Source organism: Sceloporus undulatus, chromosome 7 (assembly GCF_019175285.1).
Source record: "Sceloporus undulatus isolate JIND9_A2432 ecotype Alabama chromosome 7, SceUnd_v1.1, whole genome shotgun sequence".
In the NCBI taxonomy this organism is placed as follows: Eukaryota; Metazoa; Chordata; class Lepidosauria; order Squamata; family Phrynosomatidae; genus Sceloporus; species Sceloporus undulatus.
In genome coordinates this window covers 2,168,935-2,177,969 of record NC_056528.1, presented here as the reverse complement: position 1 = coordinate 2,177,969, position 9,035 = coordinate 2,168,935, and positions in this window count along the sequence as shown.

Sequence of the window (9,035 nt, the reverse complement as noted above, 5' to 3'; positions counted from 1 at the left end):
CTCCAGCTAAGAGAAGAAACCGTGGTCCAGATCTGGAAGTGCTTGGATGACGGAGGTAAGAACGAAGAGCAAACGGAAAGGAGAGCAGAGAAGGAATGCAGCCAAGGCGGGGACACAGCGGCCATGTCCCCAAGCATATGGACTCAAGGAGACATCGTGGTCCCACGCCAACAATGACAAACGCGGTTGTAAACGGCATCGGAGCGAGATGCTGACACTCAGGGAATGAAAGGTTACACTGCCCTTGCTGAGCGGCGGCAAATTTTAATGGCCAAAACTGACAGCAGTGAAATGAGAGGCCAATAAAATATAAAATAATAATATAATAATAATATAGATTACAGCTCCCCTCTTGCCGCCTCAGTCCATTTGCTGCAGTGGACAGAAAGCGCTGTCTCCTTTAGCACAAGATGGTTCTTTCATCACTGAGGTTACTCCCGGTTGGAAGGGGTGGCTGACAATGGACATACAGCCACAATTAGCATAGGGTTCTTCTTTTGTTTGGTTAGTTTAATAAAGGTCTGTGATCCAAGTTTCTAGACCCGTGGTCAGTGTCCCAGTGTGATAAGATGAATGCAATGACTGCGAAAGATGGGAGCTGAAGGAGGGCAGCCAAGGGCTTTGGGTACCCCAAGAAAGAAGTTGTGCTCATAGTCCCACTTCCCTCAAAATCCTGCTACTGATAATTGCTTAAAGAGGTTCCTCTAGCTTTGTGGCTATCAATATTGACAAACTTCCCGATTCGTTGTCATTTTTAAAGAAAGCAAGGAGAGAAAGCAAAACCAGACACTTAAAAACTAGCAGCCACTGCAGCTGGGCTTTGCATGCGCAAAAACTGCTGCCCAGAGCTTTCTCCTGCAGAGAAATGCATGCGCACTGAGCTGAGTGCTGCATGCCTGAAACTGCTGCAACAGGGACCTACTTTGAAGAGGCTGTGCTTTGCGTGTGTCTGAAATTGCTCCGAGAGGGCCTTATTTACAGTACAGAAAATGCATACAACTAAGCTGAGTGCTGCCATGGCTGAAATGTACACAGGTAATTACTCTGAAGAGGCCTACTCAGACACTGAGCGTTGCTTTGCATGCCTGAAACAAAGCTGAATAGGAGTTACTATGAACAGAAATGCATCAAGTTGAACTTTACATGCCTGAAACTGATGCACTGTGGCTTACCTCTGCACAGAAATACATAGACGTGACACTGTGACTTTGTATGATTTGTTGGCACTGTGGGGGAAATGTCCCCTGGTAAGATTTAATCTCACTTTGCTTTAGCTTTGTCATTTCCTTCACCCCACCTACTAGTGGCACATGATTCCAAAATCCCCTTCTTAAATTGGTATTTGACCCATGGATTGTTAAAAAACCCACTAATCATCATGTCCCTATCCTACAGCGACTACAACGATAAAACCCCGCAACCCCAGAGTGAGTCAGGAGGCAACCAGGAGTTAAGTGCCGATTTGCTAAAGGTTCTTGCCGATGCTCCGCTGGAAGTGCTGAGGACACCTAAGCAGAAATGGAGAGACTACTGGAGAGTAAGCAAAAAAATTAATTAAAAGGAAGGAGAAAAGGAGCCCCCCGCCCAAGGAGCGCCACAATCCCCCCCATCTGCATGGCTGTTCGCCATCGAGAGATCAGATTTATATGTCAGGGACCCGTTTTTCACTCCGTGGCGCGTCCCCCTCCCTGCTCCTGCCAATGAATTATTTTTTAATTTTATATCTATGTCTATATGATATATAGCTGCTATGCGTTCCTCTTTCCTCTGAGCAATTATGCAGCAGTAGATAAAGAGCAGGGGAGATGATGTTAATTAAACAGAAGGTAATTTCTGTCAGCCTGTAAGGTGGGGGGCAAGGAGGGCGGGAGAGAGTGGGGCGATGGGGGGGGGGGAGAAGGAACCAAGCCCTTGCTCCCGGGGAAGGGGCCAAGGAACCTCGCTGAAAAAACCCCAGGGATTAGCATCAGCAGGAAAATGGCTAATTTAATACAAATATGTTAAAGTTTTAAAACTGCCGCTGAGCCACCGCTTGAAGACAGCCATTTTGGTGTGGGATGATGAGAGCTGTGGCCCAAGAAGCTTGGAGGGTACCAGATTGGAAACACACACACGTGAACAATGGATACATGTGGGCAGAAGCTGTGTTAAGAGGTAAGAGATGCCCTGGAGAAAGCTTCAGAGCCCACTGCTCTGGCCCCAGGAACTTGCCTGAGACTGTAGTACAAAGCCACTACATTGCCTTGCAAATGATACCCATGAAGGCCTCTCACCTACACCCAGAAGATGGGAGCACAGCAAGGCAAGGGAACCGATGCTGCTCCAACTAGGGGACTGACACTGAGTGACACGTGAGGTGTGTTCACCAAGGGCAAGATGTGAATTCAGGGCCCACGATGGGTGCGAGAACCTCTAGCACTCCAATGCTTTGGACCACAAGCCCTGGCTCATGGGCCGTTTTGGTTGTGGCTTCTGGGAGCTGAAGTACAAAACACCTAGAGAGAGGTTTCCCCACCTTGGCAGACCTGAAGGGTGTCTGTGAGTGCATCCCTAATTCTCCTATACAAGTAACACGTTGCATTTATTTCTGTGGGGAAAAGTGTTGTACGAGGGGCTTTTTAGGAGAGAGAGGAAAACAAAAACATATCTTCCACCTTGACACTAAGCAGCCCATCCTCCACCCCACCCAGGAATGAATAGAGGACAATACAGTCAGGACACAGAGGCACTGATGTAAAGGTAACGTTTGAAATGCAGGAGTGGTCCTTACAGCACGTTCCTGAGGACAACCAAACAAGATGGCAGATTCGTTGATCCATATCAGCTAGCCATGCTCAGCAGGTTGCACCTCCATCAGGGACAAGCATTTTGTAAAGCCACAGATGTTTAATACAAGTCACTTCAAAATAGTTTTACACACACAGAGAGAGGATCACAACAACAAATAGGAAATCCACTCTCCCTGCTTCCCCAGGTATTGTGAGGAGTGTAGTAAGCTCAGAAGAAACAGGGAAGCCTAATGGGAAAGGTGGGTGTATAATCCCTGATTTTAAAAAATCCCAAGCTCTGACGCTGTGAATCTGACTCTTACCACAATGCTGAACAGAGGAGGTGGGTAACATCCTCCAGATGCACAGGAGCAGAAGGTTTGACGCAAGCCCACAGAGCCACACTACAACCCATCCTCCCCAATGCTTGCGGAAATATAAGCCTTTCATCTGTGTCGTTAACTAGTCTTTTAATGTACGAATCAATTCTGCATTTTTCAACAGTGGAAGAGTCGAACAGCATGAAGAGACTAGCTTGCAGAGATAGTGCAGAGGCTCAAGTACTGCAAGATGGAGAAATTACTATCCAATTCCCTCCCACCTTCAAAACAGCCATTTTGCAATGTATCGGGACACTTGCTATTAGCACTGATCATGAAAACACACAGCACACATCTTGAAAGAAAAAATCTGCTTCAAGGAGCAGAGGTCCACATGGACCCTCAAATCACACACAGAAAGATTATAGCAGGAGACAGGGAGAGGGTCATAGCTAAGGGTCACAAGCTAACAAATCATGTCAGAGAATGACGTGAGCCTGAGCGCTTGCTTCTCAGGAGTGACCAAACCGAGGCAAGCAAGAAAGAAGAAAACCTCCATAACTCAAATCTATGCAGAAGGGAAGGGGTGGTTTCCACCCCAAGGAATGAACTCACCAAAGCTTCTCTGGACGCTCCAGTTCATTTCCAGGAGGAGAGCCAGTCTGTAAGAAGCAAAAAAGACAAGGTTAGAGTGCCACCCATGGTAACTTGAGCAAGCATGAAGTGGGAACCACACAGCGGCAAAGCTCACCTGCTGAACATGCAAAACACCCCAGGTTTTGTTCATGACAAATCCATTAAAAGCATTAACAGTGTGTAGTGGAACCCTGGCCTACAAGGTTAAAAGAACTGGGATTCTTTTACTAATAGGAATAGTGGCATTACCTGCCCCTGTTCAAGGGAGAATCCCTAAACTGCAAATCCCAGGATCCCATAGGATGGCACCATGGCGATTAAAGTGGAATAAAATGGTGCTATAATTATGTACATGACTATGCCTCAGGTCTTGCAGCACTTTTATCCCGAGAGATTTCTACCTGCGGACTGGAAGTGGCTATACAAGAGCCTGATCTGCCAAATGGAGTGCCCCATGCCCAGAATTTCCAACACACGGCAATGCAAAGATACAATTCAATTGCCTATGGCATTGACTGAGACAGGACAACTCTGTGGCTTTGTATGACCCCCTCTATTGCACAAGAAATTTATTCTGGGCTACTCAACAAAGCTAAAACTCGGTGTTTATGTCGGGCCAGCATCTTCACTAATCATAATTAGCGCCAAACCAGTTTCCAAAACCCCTTCCAGACTGTGGCTTCCAACTGTGGTTCGACAGTGAACAAAAATGCCAAAGTGATGCAAATATCATCCACGAGGAAGCAAGCCTATCCTAGAAGAAGAGCAAAGGGACTATGGAAAGGAAAGGATGTGGGGAGGACTGCAAGTCAGTGGAAGAGCCATGAATGAGCGGGTGCCTTGGAGAAAAGAGACTGAGGGTGAATGACAGCCAGCTTTAAATATATGAGATGCCATGGGGAGAATGGTTTGCTGCTGCGGCAGACTTGGAACACAAGTCTGAAATATGAATTACAAGAAAAGAGTTCCACCTAGCATTAGAAAGAACTTCTTTACTGTAATACTGTAAAATGGTGAAAGGTCTGAAAACCATGCTTTATGAGTGAGAGACTTAGGGAGCCGGGTGTTAGTGCCTGAAGAAGAGAAGGTTAAGAGGTGATAGGATAGCCTGTTTAAATATGTGAAGGGATGTCATATTGAGGGATGGAGCAAACTTGTTTTCTGCTGCTCCAGAGAATAGGACATGGAGCCATGAATGCAAGCTATAGGAAAAGAGATTCCAGCTCACATGGAGAAACAATCCTGGACAGTAAGAGCTGTTTAGAAACTCCCTTGGAAGGTGATGGAGTCTCCTTCTTTGGAGGACTAGCAGAAGGCTGGATGGCCATCTGTTGGGGATGCTTGATGGTGAGATCCTGCATGGCTGAATAGGGTTGGACTGGATGGCCCTTGGGGTTCTTCCAATTCTAGATTCTATGAATCGTCACCTGTAAGCATTATAAGGAGAAATGTCTCTGAAAATGGATGCCGTGCCTGTGAGTTTGAGTGCTGTTTATCTAATGACTGGTGCTCAGATTGGTTTTAAAAATGTTCCTCCGCTACCATGTTTGCCCTCCCAGCATAGGCTGGCTACGGGCTCCTTCTATTCATGTACATGAGATTCCTTGACTGCCAGACAGGCAAGCAGACCATGAAAACTAATTTGCTTGTGGGAGACGGTCAACTCCGTTGTTTATTGGCTCTTTCCGCTCTGCCATCCCATCCTTCCTCCGATGGTGAGTACTTGCTTGGCATGGGAGCTCAGAAAGGATATACAAAGACTGCAAAGTACTCCTGAGAGATCCATCCAACCTCTCCTTAAAGGCCAACCAAAGATGGAGAGGAGACCTCTCTTCGAGGCAGTCCATTCCACTGCAGAACAGCAATACAGTAAAGAGGTTCTTACGCATTAAACATGAATTCCACACAGAGTGTCATGCTCACAACCCCGTGTAGACAGTTTACTCTATGCTTACAATGTACATACACTAAGACGCCCAACACTGCACAGCACATGACATGCACACTTAAAGACTGAACCAAACTTCTTGTTGAACTGCTAAACTTGGGAATCAAAGACCAATGCTCAAATAGCCTTTCTTTTTCCCTCCTCCTTCCCAACTCCTTTTCCTTTTGTGCCATGCTTTGTGGCTGGAAGATGAGGACAGAGATGGGTTTGTTCTAGTCTCTGCAAACCAGAGTCGTAATTCAACATCAAACCACCGCATCATGTTACTCTCGACTGTTCACTTTTAAAGGGTTGCTGTAAGTCGAATAACAACTTGATGACACAATCGCAACGAAATAATAAACACATTTAGTAGGATGGGTATGGCCACATATATTTTTGCATATCTTTAATGCTTCTCCTCTACATACCCTTTTCTCTCTCTGTGGGTAGGGAAGGTTTCCTATGTACGAGCCTAACTTCTCCTGCGGTCTTTATCTTTCTCAGAAACCCTTTCCTTCTTTTTTTCCAGGCTTTATTGATTTTACATAAACGTAGATATTGGTTTAAAAACCGTCTGGCTCCTTAGGGACCCTTCTCTGAAACGATTCCCCCACAATAGAACTCATTTGGCTATTATGTAGGATATTGAACCAACGTCAATCCGTTTAGGTTAAGATGAAGGGCTCAGGGACAGATGTCTACGGAAAGTCGCCCAAGAAATGGGTCTTTAATTTAAAAGAAAAAAGCCTACATACTTAAGATAAAGACGGAGCCCTTCTCATGCTATCTATCAGCCTCTTGACATCTTTAAATTCAAACAGAAAACAGCACACACAAAAAACTATACTTCTAGACCTTCTGGCTCCAAAACAGACCATGAAAGACTATTGTAAAACAAAGTAATTGACTAGACTAGAGGCTGGAATACTAGTCTCCTAGCCCCCTCCGTTCCTACGGATGTTGGGTTGTCTTCTGTGTCAAAGGACAGAGCCAAACCGAACCTGTTCTGGGACTCACTGACATGTATGGTGGAAGAACTATGCTTGCGGCCAGTGACGAAACAGGGTTCACTGGTTCTGCTGTTTCCATACCCAGAATGAAGCAGGGGCTTCCATCTTGTCGGTTTGCTCAGGCAGCAAAATGGTAGCCCACTCTCAGCAGCATTCTCAGCTCTGCTCTCAACATACTTCTGGAAGAGATGCCAGGAAGTGAACCTGGGACCGTGGGCACGCAAGCATGTCCTTCATCACTGAACTATGGTCTCTCTTAAGGTGCACCCGACCACATGGGTTTTATACACCTTTTCAAAGGGGACAGGAAGAAGGGGGCAATACACTCACTCCATATTGCGGCTTTGATTATCAAGGATTTGATTAATAGGTTATCTCTAGGAATATCTAGGTCCTCCAGTGCAACTCTATGGTCAACTTTAACTAAAGGTTGGACTGAAAGACCTAGAGTTCCTAGAGAGGATATCTACGAGGCTTTGTAGTTCCTCCAGTGCAATCTACCGGTCAGTGGTCTGTTGGACGTTGACCACAGAGATGCACCAGAAGACCTAGAGATTCCTAGAGAGTGTCCTCTCAGGTAAAAACATTGTGTTGTTGTCATTTGTGTTTTCCATATTAACAGGAGTCTTGTGCCCCTAACTCTAGAGTAAATTAGATAAGTGTAATTCAGATTTGGTGGGTAAGGCCACTTGTATCTGCACCACTGATGGCCAAATCTAGTGGGAACTGATAGATGACCTTCTCTGCATCAACTCTCAAAATGAGGGAGCAGTCACTTTGTGCTACCTTTCTGCAGGCAGGGAAAGACATTTTCACTCAGTCAAGAAAGCCAGGTCTGCTGCAGATAACAAGTTGGGACATCCTTGTGTTTGTCAATGTTTGCGTTCAATTACATTTTTAAGCGTTGTGTTTTGTTTACACACAAACATACTCCCACACGCATGATTCTCCCTCTCAATAATTTTGTGCCAGCTCACAAAAAGATATGGGAATGAGCAATAGGATTCCCCCAATACAAAAGGGATCAGCCTCAGGGATAGTTTGAAAGCCACATCTTCTTGAACAAGAACATTCAGTTCAGGTGGGGCAATAACCAACCAGTTAGCATTTCCCTGACCCTGAGCCTATTATATTCATGTATAAGTCTAGAAATCTTAGTCAAAAAGGTGATCCCAAAAACCTGAGTCGCCTTATTGACGGGTCAGTGCGAATCTTGTACTTTAACTCTAATTTATATAAGAAGGAACCATCCCCTGGTGAAAAGCAGGAGAGTAATCCGTCCTGGAAGCACTGACTTCCCTCTATTCTCCCATTAACCAAGCTTTTAATATGAGCACAAACAGTGATGCCTCCAGCTTTTAATATGAGCACAAACAGTGATGCCTCCTTTGCTTCATCCTTTACATCCTTTGATACACAGCCCTAAATTTTACCCTCAACCTATCCACAAATCATACCAAAATCCATTAATTATGGCTCCAAAACCTGCCCTTGAGGTCGACTTATAGTCAGATATATAGGGGTAGTTTTGAAAAGAGAGGAGGGGAAAGAGCGGGGACAACATTTTTCTCTTCCTCAGTTTCAGGGCCAAAGGAACTCGCCTCTTCTCACAGATAGCAGCAAAGCCTACAAGTCATTTCCCCAAGGCTTCTGAATGGAGAAACAAAGTTCAAACAAGTGACGCCTTTTACTACGGATCAGAGAGCACCCTTATCTTTTCCCACTGAAGATATAGAACAACATAGATCTCTTCCTATCCTCTTTCTTTCATGGGAAGAAAGAGTTTGAGGAGCTTCTCTTTCTTCTACTTCCTTTTTAACACTGGAAATTAAACACCCCTACATACATACATAATCATATTATATTTCTCTTTCTTTTTTAAATGGTGTGTGCACATTTACACATACAAACACACAAGACCTTTCATGTCACACAATTATGGATCTATGATATGCTTCTGGCTGCATCCTATGGGGTCCATGAGTTTGTAGTGTAAAGAGGTACTATAGGTCTCCAACTTCCCCTTCCTACAATACAAATATCGGGATCCCACAAGATGTTTCCATGACAGTTCAAGTTGACTCACAGTTTGGGAATTGTGAAGCACGAAAGGGCCCTGCAAATACACAACGTACCACAAAAATTGGGGCCGAAAGGGGCTCGCACTTTTAAACTAATGCCCTGAAAACTGTGTACCTGACAAGGAAAGCGTTAGAACGACATTCAACTAAAACATTCACAAAATGAAAACCAGCAAAGGGTTTTAAAAAACGCAATTGAAAAGACTGAGAAAGGAAGGTTTGGAAAGCATCCGAATGAAGGGGGCTGTATATAATTGATATATACATACATCCTCCCGTACAATCCTCCC